The 14992-nt window shown below is 49.0% G+C and overlaps 2 protein-coding genes and 1 long non-coding RNA gene across 8 annotated transcripts in view; 1 reads left to right on the top strand and 2 right to left on the bottom strand.

Annotated features, from left to right (window-relative positions):
- LOC145504954 (olfactory receptor 4A47-like) overlaps positions 1–14992 on the bottom strand; it is a 132348-nt gene that overhangs the window by 114741 nt on the left and 2615 nt on the right. The gene's annotated exons all lie outside the window — the stretch shown is intronic.
- Positions 1–14992, bottom strand: part of LOC145504955 (olfactory receptor 4A47-like) — a 98203-nt gene that overhangs the window by 80596 nt on the left and 2615 nt on the right. The window lies entirely within an intron of this gene.
- LOC145505675 (uncharacterized) lies at positions 684–4835 on the top strand. The gene is made up of 2 exons (XR_014053198.1): positions 684–822; positions 4320–4835. It is a non-coding gene; the product is annotated as an uncharacterized LOC145505675 (long non-coding RNA).

Here is a 14992-nt window from a genome sequence, read left to right as displayed (position 1 = left end):
GCCATCCTGTGTCTTGCCCTGAGCGCACACAGTTAGGTAAAGGTGAAAGGAAGAAAGAAAAGGGAACCACCATGTCACTTTTAGTTGAAGTGGAGCTGTCGGAGCTGCTGCGACACGGCCCACCTGCAGCTCCAACAGATCCACTTGAAGGGCATCCACTCATCAGCCTAGTTTAGGCCCAGGCTGTGAGGCCCAAGGAGTCCCTTTGGGGCGAGTCTTTGGCAAACAGGAAAGAGCAGCAGGCAGGCTGCAGAAAGGCACCCTGTGAAGACTGCATCTGCAACGCTGTGTCTGTCCCTCCGGAGAGCATTTAAAACACTGACTAGACAACGCAGGTGAAGGCTCTGCTCTGAACTTGAGAAGTTTGGCTACTTCAACATGTTACTCAATATCTGTTTTCCCTAATGAAAGTACTGTCTTCTGATGTCCTGAAAAACAAGCCACCACTACAGCGAGCTTCCCAGGTGGTGCTAGTGGCAAAGAACCCGCCTGCCAATGCAGGAGACTTCAGAGATGCGGGTTCAATCCCTGGGTCAGGAAGATCCCCTGGAGAAGGAAAGGGCAACCCCCTCCAGTATTCTTGCCTGGGAAATGCCAAGGACAGGGAAGCCTGGCGGGCTACAGTCCATAGGTCACAAAGAGTCAGACAGGACTGAAGCAACACACACACACGCACGCGTATCATGTTAGAATGAACTAGTGCTCTGGAGAAAAGATCAAGCCGGGCGAGAAACAGTACTGGGGCCGGGGCATACTCTCAACGGTGATGAGAGCAGGCTCTATGAAGTAGGCAGCCAGCACAGACAACAAAAGAACATGCAGGTAACAGGAATGGGAAGCTGGGGCCCTGAGGGAGGGGCCTGCAGACCCAGGAGCTGCAGGAAGCCGGCGGCGGGGTGGAGCGGATAGGGAGCAGGGATGGCAGCGGCGGGAGGTGAGGGCAGGGATGTGTCCACCGTGGGCCCATGCAGCGCCCTGGAGACCGTCACACAGAACACCTGCATCTTTGCTGTATTCTGAGCTGAGCTGCACAAACGTAGCTGTAATTCGTCCTGGCGTTTGGAGTGGGGAAGGGCCTTTCTGCAGAGAAGTGACTAGCTGATGTGCATGTTCCAGGGTCACCTGCCAGGTGCGCTGGGAGGGCAAACGGGAGGGCAGAACGGGGCGCTCTGGAGGCCTGGGCACTGACCGCAGGAGCGATGACCACGAAAGGCCGAGGCTGCAGCGGTAACTGGGCATGAAATCGTCAATTTGGGGATGCATTCGTAAGTTAGAGACCATGGAATCACTGACAACTGGATACTGGAAAGGCTGTGAGATATATAAGGGAACAGACAACTAATGAGGTGGAGAGAAAGAAAAAAGAGGGGAGAGAGGACACAGCTAGTACCCACCATTTTAAACCTACAGCAAATTACCTAATATATTTTGGGAAAAAAGACATTTTCAGTGCCTCATAGAAGCCAGAAAACATGTTAAGGACTTCACCTGAGCAAACATTGTCTAGAAAGCTCAACGCTGAGGTGGGAGCCGTCCTCACTGTACAGACCAGACAGGGCACACAGGTGAGTCGCCCACTTCGCAGCTGACGCTCGGCCCGGGCTGAACCCAGGCCACCTCCTGCCCGGGCGCCACCGGCAGTCTTTTTCACCGCAGTGCTCCAGCTTCCTCTAGGTCCCTTATCAAATCCGTGTGCTATAGCCACGCGCACACACGCACCCGCGCACCCGCGCGCTCCGGCGCGCAGCTCCCCAGCGCCATCTTGCGGCCGCGCCGAACCTCACCGGGCAGTGGAACCGGCGCAGGTGTTCCGGGTCAGAGCCCACAGCGATCACAGGTGAAGTAAGGGGAAGATGCTGTTACGAATGTTCGGGAGGGATAGGGACCCCAGAAGTGACTGAAGATCAAATGGAGGATTTTGCCATGCCCAAGCCATTGCCTGTATGTTTTACGTTTAATCAGTAACTTCAGGGCTTTCTCCTCCCACGTTCATTCCTTCATTCTTCAACTTGTTACAGGTTCATTTATACCGGGTATACACCATAAACTCTGCACCTCTGACCACTCAGCACTCGGCCAAATTTGGCAACATTTGTGATAAAGCCGTTTCTTGTTGTTTAGTCGCTCAGTCATGTCCAACTCTTTGCTACCCCATGGACTGTAGCCCGCCAGGCTCCTCTGTCCTTAGGCTTTCCCAGGCAAGAAGACTGGAGTGGGTTGCCATTTCCTTCTCCGGGGGCAATTTCTCAACCCAGGGATCAACCCCACCTCTCCTGCATTGCCAGGAAGATTCTGTACCGCTGAGCCACCTGAGAAGCCTGAGACAGACTTGGGGAGGGGGGCAAACATTCCTGTAATATGGTCATTCATCCAGTGCAATAAACTCAGGGGTGGAGCTGCAGTGCCAAAGAAACAATCAGCTGCCCTGAGGGCCAGAGGAAGGCTCGCAAAGAATTGCTGATTCTACCGTTTCGGTCTGCCGCCCTTTAAACCGAGGCACAGCACTGGATTTCATTTTTTTTTTATTGGAGTATTAGGACAATAATAGTTGCATAAATTGAGAAGTCTTCTTTCACCCTCTGCTTTCTACACAATACTGTGTAGAGATGATTTTACTTCTACATTAAAATGTGTCATAGATGTTATGAAGTGACTCCACTTGGGTCTAGAGATTAAAGAGGGTGGATTACTTGTGAATCTGGTTTGGTTTTGTTTTTCGTTAATATAAGGAAATTTAGATTGAGTTGGAAATTCTCCTTGTCCTATTTTGGTAATATGTGGCTGTCAACAAATTTATACTTTTCAACTAAATTTTCAACTATAGTGGTGTATCTTTATGTTTTTCTCCAGATATATGCCCAGGAGTGGGATCGCAGGGTCATATGGTAGTTGTATGTTTAGTTTTCTGAGGAGCTTCCATGCTGTTCTCTGTAGACGCTGCACCATTCCTATTCCCATCAGGAGTGCAGAAGGGAACTGAGCCTCAGCTCTGCTCTCCTGTCTGTGACACAGCCACAGGCGGTCCCTAGGGATGCAGCAGCCAGGTGACAGGAATGACCTACAGATGCTGAGTATTTCAGGCTTTATGATGATGGCATTATTCAAAAAGACACGCGCACCCCAGTGTTCACAATAGCCAGGACGTGGAAGCAACCTAGGTGTCCATGGACAGAGGAGTGGATAAAGATGTGGAATGTGTCTGTGGTATGCGTATGGAACATTGCTCAGCCATAAACAGCAATGACATCATGCCACTTGCAGCAACATAGAGAGACCCAGAGAACATTACGCTTAGTGAAACCAGTCAGATAGAGAAAGACAGACACTGTATGATATCACTTATATGTACAATCTGAAATATGACACAAATGAACTTATCTACAAACCAGAAATAGACTCATACACACGGAGAACAGACTCACACGCACGGAGAACAGACTCACATGCACAGAAAAGAGACTCACGGACACAGAGAACAGACTCACGGGCACGGAGATCAGACTCACACGAATGGAGAACAGACTCACATGCATGGAGAACAGGGGGGGATAAATTAGCAGGATGGGATTAACATTAACACATCACTATATATAAAATAGGTAAACAACAAGGACCTACTGTATAGCACAGGGAAATTTACTCAATATTTTGTAATAACCTAAGAGATAGATTATGAGAAAGAACATATAAACATATATATATATATATATATCTGAATCACCTGAAACTAACACAACATTGTAAATAAATTATATTTCAACTAAAAATATATATAGTGGTATAAATGTGTTCATAATATTCTTTTTTCCTTTAATATCTGTAGTATTTGTGTATGCTACTTTTTTTTTCTGTTTTATATGTATATGCTACTCTTACATTGCCAATATTTTTGCATTTTCTTTTTTCTTTTCAGTCTAATTAGAATTTTATTAACATTCAGAAATTAGGTTTTGATTTCATTGACAGTTTAAGTATTTATTAATTTTCTATTTCATTGAATTATGATCTTATTCTCATTTCCTCCCTTTTTTAAAATTTAAAATATATGAATATATGTTTCATACATGTGTAATACAGTTACAGTAATCCATCACAGTCTGCACTCCACCCTGTCATTTCCTCCCTTCTTATACTGGATTTAATGTATTCTTCTCTTTCTAGTTTTGAGGTGGAAGATTAGGTCATTGACTGCCTGTTTCTCTTCTAATATAAATATTTAAAGCTAAAATGGATGTTCAATTACTGTCTCAGCTGCATGTCACATATTTTGACGTGTTACATTTTCAGGTTCACTAAATAAAGTATCTGGGATTGCCCAGATCCATCTTTATTATTAGTTCGCAGTTGATTTTGCTGCAGTGGGAGAGTAAACTCACCCGAGAGACAAGTCATGAGCCGTGCCGCAGGAAACGTGTCACCCTCGTGCTGTTCTGACTATGCAAAGTCCTCGCTGTCGGAAGGATACCCACCGCCACCGAGAGGGAGGGCGATGTGAGGGATTAGCTACATGACTGTGAGGTGGACAGGCCACAATCCACAGGGCAGGCCAGCCGAGATGCAGGCCAACTGGAGGCTCAGAGGGGGTAGGAGCCCGGTGTCAAGGACCAGCTGCTGGCAGAACTCTTGAGGGAAAGTCTTCAGCTGACTGAAGGAGCCTCACCCACACTGTGGAGGGCAATTCGCTTGACTTGAAGTCCACTGATTTAAACGTAAATATTCTAAAAACATAAATCATCTAAAAACACCTTCACAGAAACATCTAGAACAATGTTAATGGCCCAGCAAAAGTGAATAAAGTTAACTATCAGAAGCGACTTCTGAACGCCCATCCCAAAGCAACTTCTCCCTTGTCTGACTGTCTTGTGTCCCTAGGCCTGTAAGGCCATTCTCATCTCTTACCTGAATTTTTAGAACCCTCTTGAACTACTGTTTAGGATCTTATGATGTGAAAAATCATGACCAGAGCCTTCCAAAGCATTAGCTCGCATTTTCACTCGCATTATGTCTGGGATGTTTATGGATGTGGATCCTCTTGAAAACAGAGATTGTGTGTTGTTTTTCTCCAGCTCCTACCATCTTGTCTGAGAAAAAGTAGAAATAAAAACCCACTGACTCCACTGCTGCCTTTCCTTCAAAACGATGTGCTGAGCTCATGTGGGCAGGAGAACAAAGTCTTCACAAGCTCATGTGTTCACAACGGCTTTATCATTGCTTTTGCCTGCCTCCTGACAGCACACCAGGACAGTCTGTTACAGAAATTAGAAACAGTTGATGGCAAAAGATGAGGGAATTGACTGGAATACCAGCTCCATGAGGAGGCGATCTTATAAGTCTTATATATACTCCAAGACCAGCCACAACTCCAGACATTAGACAAACTGCCTTGACCTGAGCAAACATTCTCTGTGTTGCCAATTAACACCTTGTGGCTGATGCCTTTTTTGCTAAAAAAGAAACACAGGAAATATACTGCCAGATTATAGCAAATAAAATGAAAATTATGACAATTTTGTTTTGTACTGTAACAAAGCTTATTGTGCCTTATTGAATTATCTTAGTGAATCATCTCATAACTAAACTGTTGCATATTTTAACATATAACTGAATATATACTGTACATTTTAACAAGAAATGGTACATTTAAAAAATCTTTCAGATGTCTTTATAACCCTAGAAAACATAAATTGTGCATATTTTTTGTTTTTAAACATCTACTCTATATGAGTGAAATGAAAACTAAAGGAAAACCATCAGTTTCACGCCTTTATACCTGTATTTCAAGGGCTAAAATCTAGCATGCTTGTTTTTCTTTTTCAGGTGACTATTTGAAGAAAGTTCCAAGACTGCTTACTTAACTCATTTACACAAGCTTTTTGGCAACAGTATAACCGGAACTCTTTACTAAAAGACACTGCTATAATGATAAAATGCATATTTTCTTTAAGGACTAATATTTCATTAATTCCACACAAAACTATTATACTCCCTACTGAAATGCTTTCAGTTTCAACTTTTATTTATTTTAAGCTTTTCAGATTTTAACTTTTATTTATAGGCTCAGAAGAGGGGTTGTGTTGGGATTAAAGAAGGATCATGGTTCTGTGATTGTGTAACTAGAATATCCATACAGATGACGTCTGGTGTGGAGGTATGACCACATCACTCATTTTCAAACCCTCAAGTCCATCCTCTCATGTAACCCATGTACACACGTGTGAATCCAAACCAAACTAGCTATTATGTGAAGGGGCAAGGAGAAGGGAATCCTGCTAGAAGACTTTCTGCAATTATCCCATTTTCCCCGCAAACTTGGGACGTGGTGTAATGCAAGTACTTGCTTTCCCTGCACAGGACCTGGTTGGGGACTTGAAGAAGAAGCTTTCCAATCACTTCAAGGACGTCATGGTCGGCCTCATGTACCCCCCACCCTCATATGATGCCCACGAGCTGTGGCACGCCATGAAGGTAGAGCGGGTCACCCAGTGATATACTGCCACGTGTGATCGGCGGCGGAGGGGGACACGTCAGCAAAGAAGAAATGAGAGAAATGCTTGGGGTGAGGGGGTTGTCATGAAAGGGGGGCCTCCGTAGCCCAGCGGCAGGGTCACTTGACTCTTCTTTTGAGCAAACTCAGATCCACGACCCGGCCCTGTGCAGAGCTGCCAAGACGAAAGAGGAAATGAGCTGCTTTGGGGGCTGTTTGCATTTGTCTCTGTCCCAGTATGGCTTTCAGCTTCCCTGATGGCTCAGTGGTAAAGAATTCACCTGCCAATGAGGCAGGCGCATGTTCGATTTCTGGATCAGGAAGAACTCCTGGAGGAGGGCATGGCAATCCACTTCAGTATTCTTGCCTGGAGAATCCCATAGACAGAGGAGCCTGGCGGGCTACAGTACCTGGGGTCACAAAAAGTAGGACACAACTCGGTGACTAAACAGCAGCATCAGCCCGTTTGTCTTCCTCTGTTAAGTGGAAATGTTAGCATTCTTGTGAATCTCTGTAAACTATTGTATCAATTGGGCTCATAAAGGAATGAGTCAGTAATGCTGAGGCAGAGACAAAACATAGATGACATCTATATTTTTGCAACCCTAAATTAGTCCTTTACCAAAACTACTGCTCAAATGTAGCAAAATCTTGCTTCTAAAGGATCAGAACAATTCTTTCTTACAGGCAAGTCATGAAAGAAACTGACTACAGATTTGTCAGAGGTTTGTTGGCTAGGGAAGGGGGACAGATGACTTTCCAGATCTTTCCAAATGCTGAATGAAACACCAGCAGAGACGCTGCAATCACTCCAGGGGGATGCCTGCCAATGACCTGATTTCCCCCATCTGGAAACAACACGAAAAGGGAAAGGAAGACAATTAGGGAACCTGGCTCATGGCCATCGTATTCACAAATCAGCACTGTGGTTTGTTATAGTCGCTAACTCATGTCCGATTCTTTGTGACCCCATGGACTGTAGCCTCCAAGCTCCTCTGCCCATGTGATTTCCCAGGCAAGAATACTGGAATGGGTTGCTATTTTCTTCTCCAAGGGATCCTCCCCGCCCAGGGATCAAGCCAGCGTGTCTTCCTTGGCAGGCAGTTTCTTTACCGCTAAGCCACCAGGGCGGAGAAGGCAATGGCACCCCACTCCAGTACTCTTGCCTGGAAAATCTCATGGACGGAGGAGCCTGGTAGGCTGCAGTCCATGGGGTCGCACAGAGTCGGACACGACTGAAGCAACTTAGCAAGCCACCAAGGAAGATCTGTAGATCAGCACAGGCCTTATATAAAACAAGAATTTCAACTAACGTCTTTTTAAGTGTTGCATATGTCAGTCCGTACCTCTTGCAAAATGATGTAACTAAAAGCCTAAGGAGAAAGTCCCGGGATGCAGGCGGGCGCCCACGGTGTTCTCACCGCAGGAGCCGAGCACGGTGCAGACAGGCCTAGTATTGCAGAGCAAACGTGACAGAACAGCCTTTTTGAGGGTGCCTTGAAGTTCCCGGTCAGTGTGGGAGCCCTCCCTGGGCGCGGGGCCCCAGGGGCCATGGCCCCTGAAAAATGACCTCCCAGCCAGTGCTTCCCAGCCCGGGGTGACACTCAGCCCGAAGTTGGCAGGGGAGGCTATCTTCCTTGGAGGCCGGAAAGGCAGCCCGACAGAGTGGGTTTTCAGTCCTCCCTCGCCCAGCAAGTGTGGGGCTCCTCAGATCCCAGACCTCCGGGCCTCCTCCCAGGGTCTCAATTCGCGAGTCAGGCCCGGGTGACTGCCTGCACTCTGGGAGCCTTGCAAAGATAGTCCTAGGGCAACGCGTCCTCCCATGGGGCAGGAGGCCAGGTGAGTATGGCGGAGAGGTCCGTGTGCCATGCCGGTGTCCCCTGGCCAAGGCCAGCCCGCACTTCCCAGGGGCCCCCGGCGAGGGGTGGCGGGCCTACCCCGGCCCTGTCCAACGCCGCTGAGGGGAGCAAAGCTAGCTCCGGCAGACGAAAGCAAACAGCCACGGGATGGCTCCAAAGGCATTGCTGGGCCGCTCCGCGTGTGGCCTTCCCAGGAGAAAAATGCCGGTTGGGGCCCCTAGGCCCGGGATCCAGGCGGGCGCCCACGGTGTTCTCCCTGCAGGAGCCGAGCACGATGCAGACAGGCCTAGTCTCGCGAGCTCCCTCCCACAGAGCAAACGTGACAGAACAGCCGTGTGGAGGGCGCCTTGACGTTCCCAGGCAGTGTGGGAGCTCTCCCTGGGCGCGGGGCCCCCTGGGCAATGGCCTCTGAAAAATGACCTCCCAGCCAGCGCTTCCCAGCCCAGGATGACTCTCAGCCCGAACGCGGTAGGGTAGGCTATCGTCCTTGGAGGCAGGAAAGGCAGCCCCAGAGAGTGGCTTTTCAGTCCTCCCTCGCACAGAAAGTCTGGGGCTCCTCAGACGCCAGACCTCCAGGCCTGCTCCCTGGGCCTCAATTCCCGAGTCCAGCCCGGGTGTCCGCCCGCACTCTGGGAGTCTTACAAAGACATTCCTAGGACATCAATAACGCCCTGGCTTTGAGGTTGGACTTGAAAAATGCTGATGGGTTTCAGGTACAGGGAAACATGCTGGCGCACAAGCTGCTCTTTTCCATTTCCTGGAATCCCTGGCTCAGATCCCAACGCCATCAGAGGGACAGAGGAGTGGGGGGTGGGCAGAAGAGGCACTCCTGCAGAAGGCAGGCCTGGGCTGCCTGCCTCCAGGACCTTCCCCACCGTTTCCATCCTATCTGCTGTCCCAGGGGTCTCTGACATGACCCCCTCCTGGACCCTCATGTGTGAAACTGACTTCGGGGGCCGTCTTCTGGATCAAGCTGTCAGATCCTAATTTGACAACCAGGGCCCCTCCTCTGGGTGGCTGGGGAAGCAGTTTTCAAGCTGAGCTCCCCTGGGACCACAGTGCCTGGTGGGGGGCGGGGGCCAGTGGGTCACCTGTGGGCACAGCCCGTCGGCCGGGCTCAGCCTCCATCCGCCCCACACACGGAGCCATGAGCACGTTTCTTCCAGGCCCGCCCCTCCCCCTCCACTGGGTTCCTGGCCCGGGGCACCCAGCGGGGTGTGCGGGCCTCTGTCTGGGGTACCTCAGGGGCACTGGACAGGGGGTCGGGGACTTGAGTGGACACTGGGGAGGGGCCTTCCTTGGGGATGTTTCTGACGGCTCCTGGGAAACAGGACTGCACGCTCCTCACACCTCCAAGCATGGACCAGGCTCAGCAGTTTATACACCCTGGGAGCAGGTGAGAAGCGCAGTGTGGGGCCCACCTGGACCTGCTGAGTCAGAACCTGCATCTGGACGACCTCAGGGGCTTCCATGCACACCCCGGGACCCTGCACCCAGGCAGCCAGCTCAAAGCTTGGTTCCCACCAGACCACCCGCCCCGCTCAGCCTTCCAACCACGAGCCATGCCTCCCCCACCCATGGCTGTACTTCGAGGGGTCCTGCGTGAACTCCCCCCACTCCTGGGATAACCGCTCATGTGTAAAGGCCCAGCTTTGTGGATGGGTGAATGGTGCCCTCCAAAAGAGACACCCACATCCCAACTCCTCATATTTGCGAGGGGGGCTTTATTCGGAAATGGGGTCTTTGCAGATGAAGTCAAGTTAGATAAGGTTATAGAGGATTAGCTGGGCCTTATGCAGAATGATGGGTGTCTTTATAAGAAGAGGAAGGACACACAGAGAGGAGGAGGCCATGTAAGTAGGAAGCGGAGGCTGGGGGCACGTGGCCCCAAACCCAAGAACACCTGGAGCCCCAGAAACTGGAAGAGCTGGAAGTGATGCTCCCCCAGAGCCCGGGTCGGGGGGCCCGGCCCTGCTGACGCCTTGGAATTTAGTAAATCGGAAAGATAACCCTGTATGCGAGACAACAAAACAGACACAGATATATAGAACAGTATCATGGACTCTATGGGAGAGGGCGAGGGTGGGATGATATGGGAGAATGGCACTGATGCATGTCAATTATCATATGTGAAACGAATCGCCAGTCCAGGTTCGACGCATGATACCGGGTGCTCGGGGCCGGTGCGCCAGGATGACCTGGAGGGATGGGATGGGGAGGGGGCTGGGAGGGGGGTTTCGGAAGGGGAACACATGTACACCCATGGTGGATTCATGTCAATGTATGGCAAAACAAATACAGTATTGTAAAGTTAAAAGATAGATAAATAACCTAATTTAATAAAAATAAAGAAAATACAATAAACTTCTGGTCCCAGAACTGGGAGAGAATCGATTAGTATTGTTTTAAGCCTCCCCCACCCCCAGCCCCCAGGTTGTGGTCGTCAGTATCAGAAGCCCCATCTGGGACTCCCAATATTCTGTGTCCTTAAGATCTACCAGCTCAGTTCAATTCCAGAAAAATAAACGACCCAATCAAAAAGTGGGCCAAAGAACTAAACAGACATTTCTCCAAAGAAGACATACAGATGGCTAACAAACACATGAAAAGATGCTCAACATCACTCATTATTAGAGAAATGCAAATGAAAACAACAATGAGGTACCATTTCACGCCAGTCAGAATGGCTGCTATCCAAAAGTCTACAAGCAATAAATGCTGGAGGGTGTTACGCTGTTGGTGGGAATGCAAACTAGTACAGCCACTATGGAGAACAGTGTGGAGACTCCTTCAACAACTGAGAATACAACTGCCATATGACCCAGCAATCCCACTGCTGGGCATACACACCGAGGAAACCAGAATTGAAAGAGACACGTGTACCCCAATGTTCACTGCAGCACTGTTTATAATAGCCAGGACATGGAAGCAATCTAGATGTCCATCACAAGACGAATGGATAAGGAAGCTGTGTTACATATACACAATGGAATATTACTCAGCCATTAGAAAGAATACATTTGAACCAGTTCTACTGAGATGGATGAAACTGGAGCCCATTATACGCAGTGAAGTAAGCCAGAAAGAAAAGCACCAATACAGTATACTAATGCCTATATATGGAATTTGAAAGATGGTAACGATAACCCTATATGCGAGACAGAAAAAGAGACACAGATGCATAGAACAGTCTTATGGACTCTGAGGGACAAGGTGAGGGTGGGACGATCTGAGAGAATAGCATTGAAACGTGTATATTATCATATGTGAAACAGAACGTCATTCCAGGTTCGATGCATGAGACATGCTCAGGGCTGGGGCAATGGGATGACCCAGAGGGATGGGATGGGGAGGGAGGTGGGAGGGGGGTTCAGGATGGGGAACACATGTAAACCCATGGCTGATTCAAGTTAATGTACGGTAGAAACCACTACAATATTGTAAAGTAATTAGCCCCCAACTAAAATGAATAAGCTGATTAAAAAAATAAAAAGCAGAGACATTACTTTGTCAACAAAGGTCTATCTAGTCGAGGCTGCGGTTTTCCCAGTACTCACGTATGGATGTGAGAGTTGGACTATAAAGAAAGCTGAGCGCAGAAGACTTGATGCTTTTGGACTGTGGTCTTGGAGAAGACTCTTGAGAGTCCCTTAGACTGCAAGGAGATCCAACAGCCCATCCTAAAGGAAATCAGTCCTCAATATTCATTGGAAGGACTGATGCTGAAGCTGAAACTCCAATATTTTGGCCACCTGATGTGAAGAGCTGACTCAACTGGAAAGACCCTGATGTAGAGAAAGATTGAAGGCAGGAGGAGAAGGGGACGACAGAGGATGAGATGCTTAGGTGGCATCACTGACTCAACGGACATGAGTTTGGGTAAACTTTGGGAGTTGGTGATGGACAGGGAGGCCTGGAGTGCTGCTGTTCATGGGGTCGCAAAGAGTTGGACACGAACGAGCAACTGAACTGAGCTGAGAAACTAAAAGAGAAAACATTTGAATATTTGAATATCAGATCAAAATTACACACATCTATACATAATCATGACTTCTCTAATAAAAGTTTTTATGCCTGAGCCTCACAGCAAACGACAACAAAAAAAGATCCACCCCTTGACCGCAACTTCAGCCAGGCCAGTCTTCCCCTGTTCATCACGGGATGTCTTCTCAACAATAAACCTCCTGACTCGGGAAAAAGGCTCGCGCCGCACGTCTGTGTGGGGCTTGAGGCCCACGCTTCCCCCGGAGCAGCTCAGCCTCACACACCCGCTGGCCCTGGGGGAGCACAGGGGGTCACACACCTCTTAGCCCCCGTGACCTGGTCACAACTGCAGATGACCGGGCCAGCAGACGTCTCAGGAGGGCGGACTTGCTTCTCTGCCCCCATTTCTCTTGCTTCACTGTCCTTTTGCATTCTCCCATCCCTGCTCCTGGTCTTCCCTTGGGCCTCCCTTGGGGCTCAGCTGCTAAAGAATCCGCCTGCAATGTGGGACCTGGGTTCGATGCCTGCGTTGGGAAGATCCCCTGGTAAGGGAAAGGCTACCCACTCCATTATTCTCGCCTGGAGAATTCCATGAACTGTATAGTCCATGGGGTTGCAAAGAGTTGGACATGACTGAGCAACTTTCATTTCATTCATCCCTGCTCCTGGTCCAGCCTGTCCAGCTGGCCCTCAATGTTGGGGTCCGGGGGACACTGGTGACATCTGGGGACACGTTCGGTTGTATTTACAAATGCTGCAAGGTAGCAAATGCCAGCAACTCCAAGGCTGAGGAATCCCACTTTAAGACTCTTCATCTTTTGGGGGTCGTTGATTATTCAAAGGAGTCCATGGATTTCTTTCTCCTTGGGGAAGCAGCACAATTTTGTTTCACAGTGGGCAAGGTTGTGTGGCTGGGCTCTCTCCGAGGCTATCTTGTTCCCCAAACCCTCTCACTTCTTGTAATCAGAGCACACCCGGCAACGAGCCATCCCAGGCATCTCTCTGCTAATTCCACTGGCGTGGACCCGCGCACACCTTGCATGCTGCCTGTGCCCGGCGGCCCCTGAATAGACTCTGGTCTCGAGCAGGGGAAGGCAACAGGCTGCTTGGGGCCTGACTCATCTCAGGGGAAAGCTCAGGCTTGCAAGGGCCATGGAAAAGTCGGTTATGATCTAAAGACAGCATAAGAAGATGGCTCATGCTCAGCTCCAGCTTTTTGAAATCTTGAACCCTTTAGTTTACACCACGGAGCATTTTCATCTAAAAAGGGCCCATCAGGGGCTTCCCTGCTGGTCCAGTGGTCAACACTCTGCCTTTAAATGCAGGGAGTGTGGGTTCAATCCTTGGTTGGGGAACTAAGATGCCCACATGCCTTGAGGTGTGGCCCCAACAATTTTTTTTAAAAAGGTCCAATCAACTGCTGAAAACCTTTTAAAGCTATAGAACCAAATTATCACTGAAATTTGGGGTCACTGTGACCTTGTGACTTGTATTCATAAGAAGAAATACATTTTTGGTCTTTGTCCCCCAGTCCTGACACAGAGCTCCTAAAACTCGGGGAATTTCCTAAGTGGGGACAGCAGTCAAGGTGTCTCTTGTTAGGTGAATGAGATGACTTTTCAGAGAGTGCCTCTTTTCCAAAGGGGGGCGGCTTTTTGCCAGGGGAACTAACCACATGGTTAGAGGATTGGAACTTCCGGTCCCTCCCCACTACCATGTCTGGGAACGCGAGAAGGGCTTCCTGTCGAAGCAATCACCAACAGCCAGTGATTTAACCAATTGTGCTTGTGTGATGAATCCTCCAGCAAAACCACCAAACAGGGTCTGGACAGCTCTGGGTTGATGAACACATGTGGATTTGGGGAAAGCGGGGCTTGGAGAGCGTGAAGTTCCGTGCCTCCCCCACACACACTGTCCTGTGCATCCCCTTCCATCTGCTGTTCCTGAGTTTAGTACCTGTTACAATAAAGCTGTGATCTAGTAGGCAACATGTTTCTCTGAGTTCCGTGAGCCACTCTACCAATTAATAGAACCCAAAGTCATTAGAACCTCTGAATGGGTGGCCAGTGGGTCAGAGCGCAGGTGACCATCTGGGCTTGCAAATGATGTCTGAAGTGGGGCAAGGGTCTTATAGGGTTGGGCCTTTAACCTGTGGGGTCTGGCACTACCCGCAGATAGGCAGTGTCCACACTGAGTTAAGCTGCAGGACCCCCAGCTGCTGTCACAGAAGTGTGGGTGGTGCCAGGCAAACAACGCATGCATGTTGGAACTTGGAGAAGAATCCTCCTCACTTGTTGGTACAACTCCATCTTTTCTGGTGGCCATAACCAATGTCTTTATGTTTGATATTTATTTCAAAGTCAAGTTTTAAAAAAGATATGTGTGGCGAAGGATTTCACTGGACTTGGAAAGGCTCTTCTTTCCCTTTTGTGAGCATGGCCATTCCATTATCCTATGAGCAATAATGATAGATGACTGAATATTCACATCACCAGTGAGAATTTCCCAAGAGCCAGACTCTACATTAAGTACTTTAGGACAACCCAGTGATGTAATGACTTGTTTCCCAGGTGGCTCAGCAGAAAAGACCCCGCCAGCCAATGTAGGAGATGCAGGAGACTTGGGTTCAATCCCTGGGTTGGGAAGATCCCCTGGAGGAGGAAAT

The sequence above is a fragment of the Giraffa tippelskirchi genome, chromosome 1 (genome assembly GCF_054371585.1).
Source record: "Giraffa tippelskirchi isolate mGirTip1 chromosome 1, T2T-mGirTip1v1.2.pri, whole genome shotgun sequence".
NCBI classification, from domain to species: Eukaryota; Metazoa; Chordata; class Mammalia; order Artiodactyla; family Giraffidae; genus Giraffa; species Giraffa tippelskirchi.
This window is presented reverse-complemented; position numbering and strand designations above follow the sequence as displayed.